The sequence below is a fragment of the Arachis ipaensis genome, chromosome B03 (assembly GCF_000816755.2).
Source record: "Arachis ipaensis cultivar K30076 chromosome B03, Araip1.1, whole genome shotgun sequence".
NCBI classification, from domain to species: domain Eukaryota; kingdom Viridiplantae; phylum Streptophyta; class Magnoliopsida; order Fabales; family Fabaceae; genus Arachis; species Arachis ipaensis.
In genome coordinates this window covers 128,614,879-128,625,938 of record NC_029787.2, presented here as the reverse complement: position 1 = coordinate 128,625,938, position 11,060 = coordinate 128,614,879, and the positions used below count along the sequence as shown (strand labels likewise).

At 38.6% G+C, this 11,060-nt stretch overlaps 1 long non-coding RNA gene across 1 annotated transcript; it reads right to left on the bottom strand.

Annotated features, from left to right (window-relative positions):
* On the bottom strand, positions 8,306–9,041 carry LOC107634760. The gene is made up of 2 exons (XR_002358598.1): positions 8,772–9,041; positions 8,306–8,617 (listed from the first exon to the last, which is right to left on the bottom strand). It is a non-coding gene; the product is annotated as an uncharacterized LOC107634760 (long non-coding RNA).

Below are 11,060 nucleotides of genomic sequence, written 5' to 3'. Positions count from 1 at the left end.
AGTTTTTAATTATTGAGTAAAATAATATTTTAGTCTTAAAATTTAGATTAAATTTTAATTTTGTCTTTAATGTTTGATATTTTATTTTTATTTTTATTTCATTTTATTTTATTTCACTACATGAAATTACCGGAATACCGATCGATTTAGCGATCGATTTCGGTGGTCACTAAAATCATGGTCGCTAATAAAAAAATAGTGACCAACTTCGGTCGCGATCGATTTGTTAACAAGGCCACCAAACCTTCATCAAAGAGTATCGGTCATTAAACAAATAGGTCGCTAAATTGTGACCAAATTTTACGTCGCTAAATCGGTTTCTGAGTAAATCGGTCGCTAAATAGCAACCCACTTTTCAGTCGCTAAATCGGTCACTAATTTGCTACTAGTGTTTTGGTCTCTAATTCGTGACCGTTATTTCGATCGCTAAATCGGTCGCTAATTTGTAACCAACATTTCAGTCTCTAATTTGGTCGCTAAGTGTAAACCTATATTTTAGCAACCAAGCATTTTAGTCTATCATAATTGTTTAATTATAATTTTTTTACTAAATTTATATTTATGCCATCAAATATTGAAAAATTATCAACAAAAAACCTACACTTTAACACATAAAAGTAAATAACACTTAAACAATAACCAAAATAACATAACACACTTAAACAATAACTAAAATAACTCATCAATTCAATATTATAGACAACAATAATAAGTATGCAACACTCTCATATTACTAATTACATCATTTAAAGTCTATTAACTAACTAGCATCACAACTACTAATCACTCTTCAGACATACGTTCACCATCTTCATCCTCTCTTATATTTGTTTCTCCACCTTCTAGTTGAGGAATCGAAATTTTAAAATTAAGCTTTTTCATCATTTCTTGAAGCATATGGTTAATGAGTTCAAGTCTTCTTTCTGTCTTTTTGATACGAGCCCATTAACAGCTGCTACTCCCGGCCCAATACAGCAAACTGAAAGTGATGAAATAGTAATTGGGCCAGATAAACCAGTAGCTGAGCAGAGGGACAAACAGGTGAAGAAACAGCCAGCGTGGATGAAGGATTATGAACTTTAAAATAAGCGCGCAGTAGAGTAATAAAATTAGAGGTAGTATTGAGTTAGTTACGTAACAACTTAGAGTGAGAAAAGGATAAAAAGGAAGGCAAAGAATAGAGGAGTGGTAAGAAATTATGAATTGTTATCATTGAGGAGTGTGTCCCTCACTCGAAAGGGGAAATTATTGTTCATTCCATTCAGATTACATACACATTGATATTTGATTTTTACTTCATTCTGAACTGCATGATTTCCTTGATCATTTTGTGGTTGATATACTGCTGCTTGAACTTAAATTGCTGAACAGGACTAACAATTGGTGCTTTCATTGAGAGATACCCAAGATGACGGAAGGAACTCGATTATCCCGACTAGAAGAATTAACACTCTCCAATAAGCATGAGGTAGCGACGCTGAGCCGTGGTTTGGTGGAGGCGAACGAACAGATAGCAGGGACGCAACAGCAACTTATAGCGATGGATTCATCACTGCGTGCTATTGAAAAGCTGCTCCGTGAGGGTATGAAACTGAAGGCAGCTAGTGGCGATCCCAGCTTTGCTAGAGATGATGTGGTGGAAGGCTCGGGATCTGTTAATTTGGATGGAGAACCACAATGGCCCCGGAAATTGAAGGTGGCCGACCTTCCTATGTTCGAAGGAGATGGAGTAGAGGATTGGGTTTTCCGGGCAAGGCAATACTTGGAGACCTTCAACATTCCAATTGAACAAAGGATTCGGGTACTATCCTTCCATCTGGTGGGTGCCGCCTATGCATGGTATCGCTGGGGAGTCAACAACAATATTGCGTACACCTGGGACTCATTCCTTGAGGCGCTGAATGCTCGCTTTGGCAAGAACGTGTTCTATGATCCAAGAACAGCCCTCAAGGAATTGAAGCAAGGTGGGTCGGTGGAAGAGTATCAGTGTCAATTCGAAGAACTGAGCAACCGTGTGACAGGGCTGAGTGAAGAGTGGATTGTGGCTCTGTTTACCGCTGGGCTCCAAGAGCACCTGAAGTGCGAGCTACTGCTGGCCCGACCCAATTCCTATATCCAAGCTGTCTCTCTTGCCAAACTGTATGAGCAGAAACATGCAGTAACATTGGGCCTCACAAAAAACAATAGCAGCAAATAAAATTCCTCATTTGGGCCACCGAATCGGTTTGCACCCAACCGAACTCTACACCCGGTTTCCTAACTTCAGAAACCCATCACTCACACCGTCACCTCTTCAAACCTTTCGTTCCCCCCCGCCCCACCCCTTCAACCAATTCTTCTCCCACCGCACCACAAACCCCACCGGTCAAGAGACTCACCAGCGCCGATATACGTGCACGCCGGAAAAAAGGACTTTGTTATTATTGTGACGACAAGTACAGCCCCGGTCACCGCTGCAAATCATCATTGCAACTCCTAGTGGGGGAAGAGGAATTATGGGAACTGATGCAAGAGCCTCATACGACAGTGGTAGAGCCAGAATCTGATTCCGACGACGCTGGGGAAAGGGATGAACAACCACCTAAGATTAGTTTGAATGCCCTCGCAGGGGAATTTCACCCGGAAACGCTCAGAGTCCGTGGTACCCACTCTAACCGACAATTGATGATCCTCATTGATGGTGGAAGTACTCATAACTTTGTAAAAGGGTCTGTAGCCAAGAAGTTGAATTTGTCGCTCAGTCCAACTCTTGCTCTACAAGTGATGGTGGGTAACGATGATTCTATCCATTGCGGAGCAATGTGCAAGAACTTGGCACTAACAGTTCAAGGGTATAATTTTGCGGTTGATACTTATGTACTGGACTTAAAGGGTGCTGATGTTGTCTTGGGGGTGCACTGGATGATGCGGTTAGGGACAATTAGGATTAACTACATGGAATTATTCATGAAGTTTAAAATCATGGGTAAATGGGTAGTGTTCCAAGGTGAGCGGCTACTGAAGGATGCTAATCTTCATTTCAGAGAGCTTAAGAAGCTTAATGCGAGCAACGCTATTGTCTCCATGTTCCATTTAGAGGTTACCAATACTGATTCCACACCACAAGCTGCCTTGGAAGATGAAAGTGTTCAAGGGGTTCTTACTGAATTCTCAGAAGTCTTTGAGGAGCCCATCAAATTGCCGCCGCAACGCGAAGTCGATCACCATATTCATCTAATTCCTGGCTCTGCACCGGTGAGTATATGACCGTACCGTTATCCCCACTTCCAGAAAGAAGAAATGGAGAGGCTTGTGGAAGAAATGCTGAGTACAGGGATTATTCGCAATAGCCAAAGCGCTTTCTCTAGTCCAGTACTGCTAGTCAGGAAGAAGGATGGAGGGTGGCGTTTCTGTATCGATTACCGAGCTCTCAACTCCATTACAGTAAAAGATAAGTTTCCTATCCCTACTATTGATGAAATCTTAGATGAACTGCACGGTGCCATCTATTTCTCTAAGATTGACCTGCGCAGTGGCTACCACCAGATTCGCATGAAGGAGGAGGACATTGATAAAACTGCCTTTCGAACGCACATTGGCCATTACGAGTTTGTGGTAATGCCATTTGGACTTACGAATGCACCTTCCACCTTTCAGGAAACCATGAATCATATTTTTCAGCCATTCTTGAGGCGTTTCGTTGCAGTATTTTTTGATGACATATTGGTATATAGCAGGAGTAAGGAGGAACATCTAGAGCACTTGTCCCTCACTTTACAAGTGCTGCGTGAGAACCAGCTCTTTGCTAAACAATCCAAATGTTCCTTTGCCCAACAACAAGTAGAATATTTGGGCCATGTGATCACAGGGGAAGGAGTGAAAGTGGATCCAGCGAAAATTGAGGCTATTCTTGCTTGGCCAGAACCCACGAATCTGAAACAATTGCACGGATTCCTGGGGTTGACAGGGTATTATCGGAAGTTTGTGGCAAGGTATGCCCAGTTAGATTTCCCACTGACGGAGCTGTTGAAAAAGAATGCCTTCCAGTGGACAGTTGCTGCAGATCAAGCATTCCATCAGTTGAAAAACATTATGACGCACACTCCCGTACTCGCACTCCCTGATTTTTCCAAAGAATTTGTGGTAGAAACGGATGCGTCAGGCACCGGCATAGGGGCAGTTCTATCACAAGGAGGCCATCCTATAGCGTATTTCAGTAAGAAAATGGGGTTACGCATGGCACAGGCTTCGGCTTATGTGCGAGAGCTATATGCTGTGACACAGGCAGTAGCGAAATGGCGGCATTATCTTTTAGGCCGCAAGTTCACTATTAAAACAGATCATCAAGGTCTTCGGGAGCTTATGACGCAGGTAATCCTCACCCCCGAACAGCAACACTACCTCTCCAAATTACTGGGTTACGATTTTGACATCGAATATAGACCTGGAAAATTTAACAATGCAGCAGACGCGCTATCAAGGCAGCAAGAAGAAATGGATAGAGTCCAATTCCAAGCCTTCACTACTATTCAAGCCTCAATCATTCCAGCCCTCTTGAAGGCCAACCAAGAAGTGGAAGAACTGTTAATCCTAAAGGAGCAATTGCACACGGGTGACATCTCCTCGGACTATACCTTCCGAGATGGTCTTCTTTTATATCGTGGTAAGATTTGGGTTCCCCAAATTGATAACCTCAGAGACCTTCTTCTACACCAATTTCATACAACGGTGACAGCCGGGCATGGGGGAATATTAAAGACATATAAGGGGTTAGGTGAGCTCTTCTTTTGGCCGGGAATGCGGCAAGATGTGATTCAATTTGTGAATCATTGCCCGGATTGTCAATGTACTAAATATATCACTGCAAAGCCGCAAGGGTTGTTACAGCCACTCCCAGTGCCGATGAGACCATGGGAAGACATTAGCATGGATTTCATCACCCGGTTACCTCCTTCTGCTGGGTTTACAGCGTTACTGGTTGTGGTTGATAGGTTCAGCAAAATAGCTCGCATAGCTCCCTTAAAGACCGGATTCACAGCCAAGATGGTGGCCCAGAAATTTATAAATGTGGTGGTACGACTTCATGGGTTTCCTGCGACGATTGTATCCGATCGTGACCCACTATTTTTTAGCCGATTTTGGAAGCAATTACTTCAGAACTGTGGAACCAAACTTCTATTTAGCACGGCTTACCACCCACAAACGGATGGTCAGACTGAGGTAGTTAATCGCACTATTGAGCAGTATTTACGTGTGTTCTCTCACTCTTACCCTTCTAAGTGGTCTGCTTACCTTGCCTGGGCTGAATACTGTTACAACACATCTTTTCATTCCACCATTGGGATGTCACCCCATGAGGCTTTGTATGGTTTTGCTACTCGTCCCATTCCAGGTTACATAAACCACACTGCAACTGTTCAGGATGTTGAGGACATGTTGCGTGCGAGAGAAATTCTCGATATGGAACTTCATTATCACTTGAAGGTTGCCCAGGATCGCATGAAACGCCAAGCTGATAAACATAGGCGCGAGAAGAGTTTCAATGTCGGTGATTGGGTCCTCCTCAAGCTCCAACCATATCGCCAAGGTTCAGTAATTAACCGTGGAAATTTGAAGCTTGGAAAGCGGTTCTATGGACCTTTCAAGGTGCTACAAAAAGTAGGTGTGGTTGCTTACAAACTGGAACTTCCTGCTGGTAGCGCAATTCATCCTGTTTTTCATGTATCTTTGTTGAAGGAGTACAAGGGCGAGGTCTCTAGTGATACGAGCATCCATCAGCTACCCCCATCATTACCGTTTGAACCTGTGCCTGCTGCCATTATTGATAGTCGTGTCTCCCAATCAGACGAAAATGTTAGAGAAGTGCAAGTGCTTGTAGAATGGGAAGGTACCTCGAGAGAGGAAGCTACTTGGGTGAATTGGGTCGAACTTACCAAAATGTTTCCTAATGAAGAACTTGAGGACAAGGTCATTGTCATGGGGGGAGTAATTGATACGAGCCCATTAACAGCTGCTACTCCCGGCCCAATACAGCAAACTGAAAGTGATGAGATAGTAATTGGGCCAGATAAACCAGCAGCTGAGCAGAGGGACAAACGGGTGAAGAAACAGCCAGCGTGGATGAAGGATTATGAACTTTAAAATAAGGGCGCAGTAGAGTAATAAAATTAGAGGTAGTATTGAGTTAGTTACGTAACAACTTAGAGAGAGAAAAGGATAAAAAGGAAGGCAAAGAATAGAGGAGTGGTAAGAAATTATGAATTGTTATCATTGAGGAGTGTGTCCCTCACTCGAAAGGGGAAATTATTATTCATTCCATTCAGATTACATACACATTGATATTTGATTTTTACTTCATTCTGAACTGCATGATTTCCTTGATCATTTTGTGGTTGATATACTGCTGCTTGAACTTAAATTGCTGAACAGGACTAACACTTTTCCAACCTAGTTTTCAAGTCAACGTTCTCTTCTTGCATTTTCTTCATTATTTCTTCATGTTCTTACTTTTGCAACCAATCAGATGACCGAGAACTGAAACCATGATAACTAGGTCTTTTGTCAATTGCAGTGAATTCTATTCCAAGTCTATAAATTCTCCCCTTTTTAACTCTGGCTATTTCACATCACACATTCATCTCATTTGGTGCATTACTTCCTTCTTCAGATACTTTTTGCGTAACCTGTTCTATAGCATTTTTAAAATCATCCTGCCATGCATGCAGAAAATTAAAATATATGTTAACTGCTTCTTTAAAAACTAAAATAAAAGCATGTTAAATAATAATTAGAAAGTTCAAAGACTCAATGAACTTGACAAACTATTATCAATGATCCAATCCAAAACTTTTTACACTAAAAATCCCAAGTCAAGTCCAAACTACTCTCTAAAAATATTATCAATGGTCCCTAAAAGAAAGTAAATTTGGTTGAAAGTCCTTACAGTTGGACACCCTGGTCCTTGGTCAGATAATAATCATTGTTTTATCTAATACATAGGTTACATGTTGTCTAAATTTACTAAAGATCACTGATATATAACTAGTCAAAAGAGTAATAAACCCAAAAATATTTTTAACCTTATTTAATTTTATATCAGCAGAAACAAAGGAACCATTTCACATTAGCATAATATTATTCTTAATTATTGCATCTTACTTGGTTTCATATATCTTTAGCTTGGGTCATTACCAACTAACATTGTAGCATATATGTATATATAGACGGCTTCAACGGTAACGCTTACTAAGAAATATGAACGTGTTCATAACTGCTTTGTAATAATTTCTGTGTACAATCACAATGAACATATATAATAATAAACTTTGTCAAAATTTATAAGAACAGGTGTCAAATGAGAACATTTCGTAATGGAGAAATAGTGTAGGAACACAAAAAGTAACTTGGATTATTCTCTAGCTATAGTATATATGAACAAGATGGATTTTGATTAATATAGACTCACTTTAACATACTTTAATTTTTTATCTATCCATATCTCATTCTTGTATTTGTGGGTCTTTATAAACAATTTTAATTGTATTGAAATCCTCTTTAATAATTTTTTTATCAAACATATAAATTAAAAAACTTATGAGTATCAACTATCAGTTAAAGTGTATAAAATTATTATAAAAGATCTAAATTTTTTTATAATATCACCATATTAATTTTGTGTTAGGTAACGAAAATTGAGCCAATAATATGAAGAGCAGTTTCAAATTCGCTACTTGCCTTGCGCACTCTTTCGTAAAAATCTAGCATCAGTATTTCAATAAGCACAGAGAGCATCCCACACAACCTCTCCTATCTATTGAGGTTTGACACGACTTGCACGAGTTTTTTCCAACAAATTTTTTAGTAAAATCGCATCGCTTCTCAAAATTTTTTCGAGCCCAATGAAGATCTGGAGGAAAAAACTAATATTTGCTCTGGATAATCAACACAAGTAAGAATAGTTATAAATTGATATATATTAAAATTTTTAAACTTAGAACTAATTCTTAGTCTACCAAAGATTAAATGTTTTTCTAAAACCTACTTCAAACGTTTTTCACCAAAATTTTATAGTAGCATCTGGTATTCTTTTTCTACGAAGGTCACGGCTGAGAGTAATGCCCTTTAATAATGTCTGAAATTGCATGAGTCACGGTAGGTGAAGGTAAACTTAAAATAATAAAGCCCGGTTCTAACAGTAAAAACAAAATAAATTTATCCTAAATCCAAAAAATTTGTTAAGGAAATAAATATATCCCCACAAAACATAAAACAAAATTTGTTAATGACAACAGATCAAGCACCAAATGAGTGAAATCTTCTTATAATGGACATCAATAAATTAAAACCAAACTTCTTTTATAAGATGTAGTGAACAATTACAAGTAGTTTGTGATTCATAAATTAATATATTTCCGGTATGATAACTTATGCAATTACAAGTAGTTAAGACTCTCGAATGAGATTAATTAAAACTTCTTATAGTGCTCAACATTATCCAGTATGAAATCTCCTGCAATCTCTCTTGTGATCCCCAAATTATCAAGTAGTATTTCTAACTCCCTATTTTCCATGTGATAATTTTACTGTGCCAGCCAACATGTAAATAATTGAACAAAAGGCATGGTGGAATAATCAAGGTCTAAATCACCAAGAAAAAAAACCAAACTGAAAGGAATTAGAAGAAAAAAAAAACGAAACTACATATCAAGCTGATTACAGAACGAAAATTCCCATAAATTCACCAACACCAAAATAAAATAACCGAGCTAAAGAAATTAGAAAAAAGCAATTACCTTTACAAAATTAAAACAGTAAAAGGGAAGAAGCTTCGAGAAGGTTCCACGATCCGTGCCCGGAAACCTAATCGAAAGACCTTTATGACGGTATTAGAGAAAGAGAGAGAGAGAGGTTCATATAATAGGACAAGGTGTGTGTGGAGCACTTGATTTCTTTCTCTTGAAAGGCTTGTAGTATCAGATCAGAGCAAAGAAATAAAAAACAAAGAACAAAAAAACACTTGAAAACAGATCTGATTTGAGAAAAAGAACGTTTTTATTTACCTCTTTGAAACAGGTCTGATTTTCTTCTTCCTTCATGAGCTGGCCTCAATGCAAACGACAAAAAGCGATAATTAGAGAAAGAATTCAAAAAGTCAGAGTGTGTGTGTGTGAACCTGGCCGGAGCAGGTGGAGAAGGCGGTAGGGGTGTCCGCGTATCGGATTGGATCGGATATGGCCGAAAATTCAATCCAATCCGCACAATTTTCATCGGATCGGATCGGATATGATATCCGCGCTTTTTAGTGCAAGATCCGATCCGATCCGCAAATGTGCGGATCGGATATCGGATATATCCGCATAATTAAACATTCTCTTTTTAATCATATTTCTATGTAAAAAATTCAATAAAAATATTTCTTTTATACTTTTAAACTTATTTATTCCTAAAATATTTTTAATCAAACTCTTTCTAAATAACAAAAATAAAATAATACAATATATGAATAATAAGTACTAACTAAAACATACAAACAAGTAAATATAATACCAAACATATATATTTATTTATTTTTAATTATTATTGTGCGGATCTGCGGATCCGCGGATCGGATACGCGGATGTAGAGCAGATATCTGCGATCCGATCCGTAAAGGGTGCGGATCGGATCGTATCCGCAATTTTTGGATCGGATGCGGATCCGATCCGATCAATTTGCGGATCGGATCGTATCCACAATTTTTGGATCGGATGCGGATATTTACCGCGGATCTGCGGATACGATCCGATCCATGAACACCCCTAGGAGGCGACGATTTTCGTGGGAGGAAGAAGACAACGAGGAGACCTCAAGAGATGGCGCCGCAACCGGAGAAGACGTCGTCGATGGGACTTCAAGAGACGGTGGCGAGAAGCGTGCAGAAGACGGCGGCGAAAAAGACGACAACACGAGTAGAAGATTGGAGGAGATGAGAATGGTGTGGCTGGCTTAGGATTAGGTTGGGTAATTTAGATAATATCATTTTTTTAACTTAGCAACCGCTTTTGTGACTGATTAATTTATAAAATTGGTTGCTAATTTAAAAATTGGCGACCGATTTAGTGACCATAATTTTAGCGACTGAATTAGTAACCAACCACGCTATTCTATTTACCTGAAAATCGGTCGCTAAATTCCGATTTTGTGACCAAGAGTCTCAAGGACATTCTTTCTTTTGTTTTGGTTGCTAATTCGGTCGCTAAATTAAAAAATAGCGACTGATCTTAGCGACCGTTTATATTCTAGTTGTATAAAACTAGTCAGTCGCTAATTCGGTGGCTATTAGTGACCGATTATGTTGGTCACTAAAATCAGTCGCTAAATTAACAATTAGCAACCAATTTAGCGACTGAATTAGCGACCAAACAATTGTTCACCCTATTTCACTATTAGTTGCAAAATCGGTCGCTAAAATAAAAATAGCGACCGCTTTTGTCACCAACGGTTCTAAAGACATTATTTCTGTTTTGGTTGCTAAACCGGTCGCTACATAAAAAATAGCGACCCATTTTAGTGACCGATTTTTATTTTGGTTATATTTAAAATTTATCGGTTGCTAATTTGATTGCTATTAGCGACCGAATTTATTAGTCGCTAAAATCAGTCGCTGAATGTAATTTAGCGACCAATATTGATTTGGTCCTAAAAATTCTGTATCGGTCGCTAAATTGTTCGCAATAGAAACTAATTTTTTTGGTCGCTATTCCAGTACCTTTTTGTAGTGTTTCTCTGACTACCAAAATAATATTAAAGGTTAAAATAATTCTTCGTCCATAATTTATTTTCTTAAAAAAAAATACATATATTACAATGTTTTTTCCTTTTTTCTAATTAGCATTCTACGTTTTGTTGTTGTTCGGTAAATTTCTTTGAGATATAACTCATCCTGATGAAGTTGAATTTATTTCTTTAATTGATGAGATATTTTTCGGTAACAAAAGAACACAAAACCGAGGTAAGCAAAAGACACTTCGACATTTCATGTAGCAAAAGAAAAATATAATTTTGTGAAATATAATTTTTAGAAAAAAAACTCTCTTCACCCC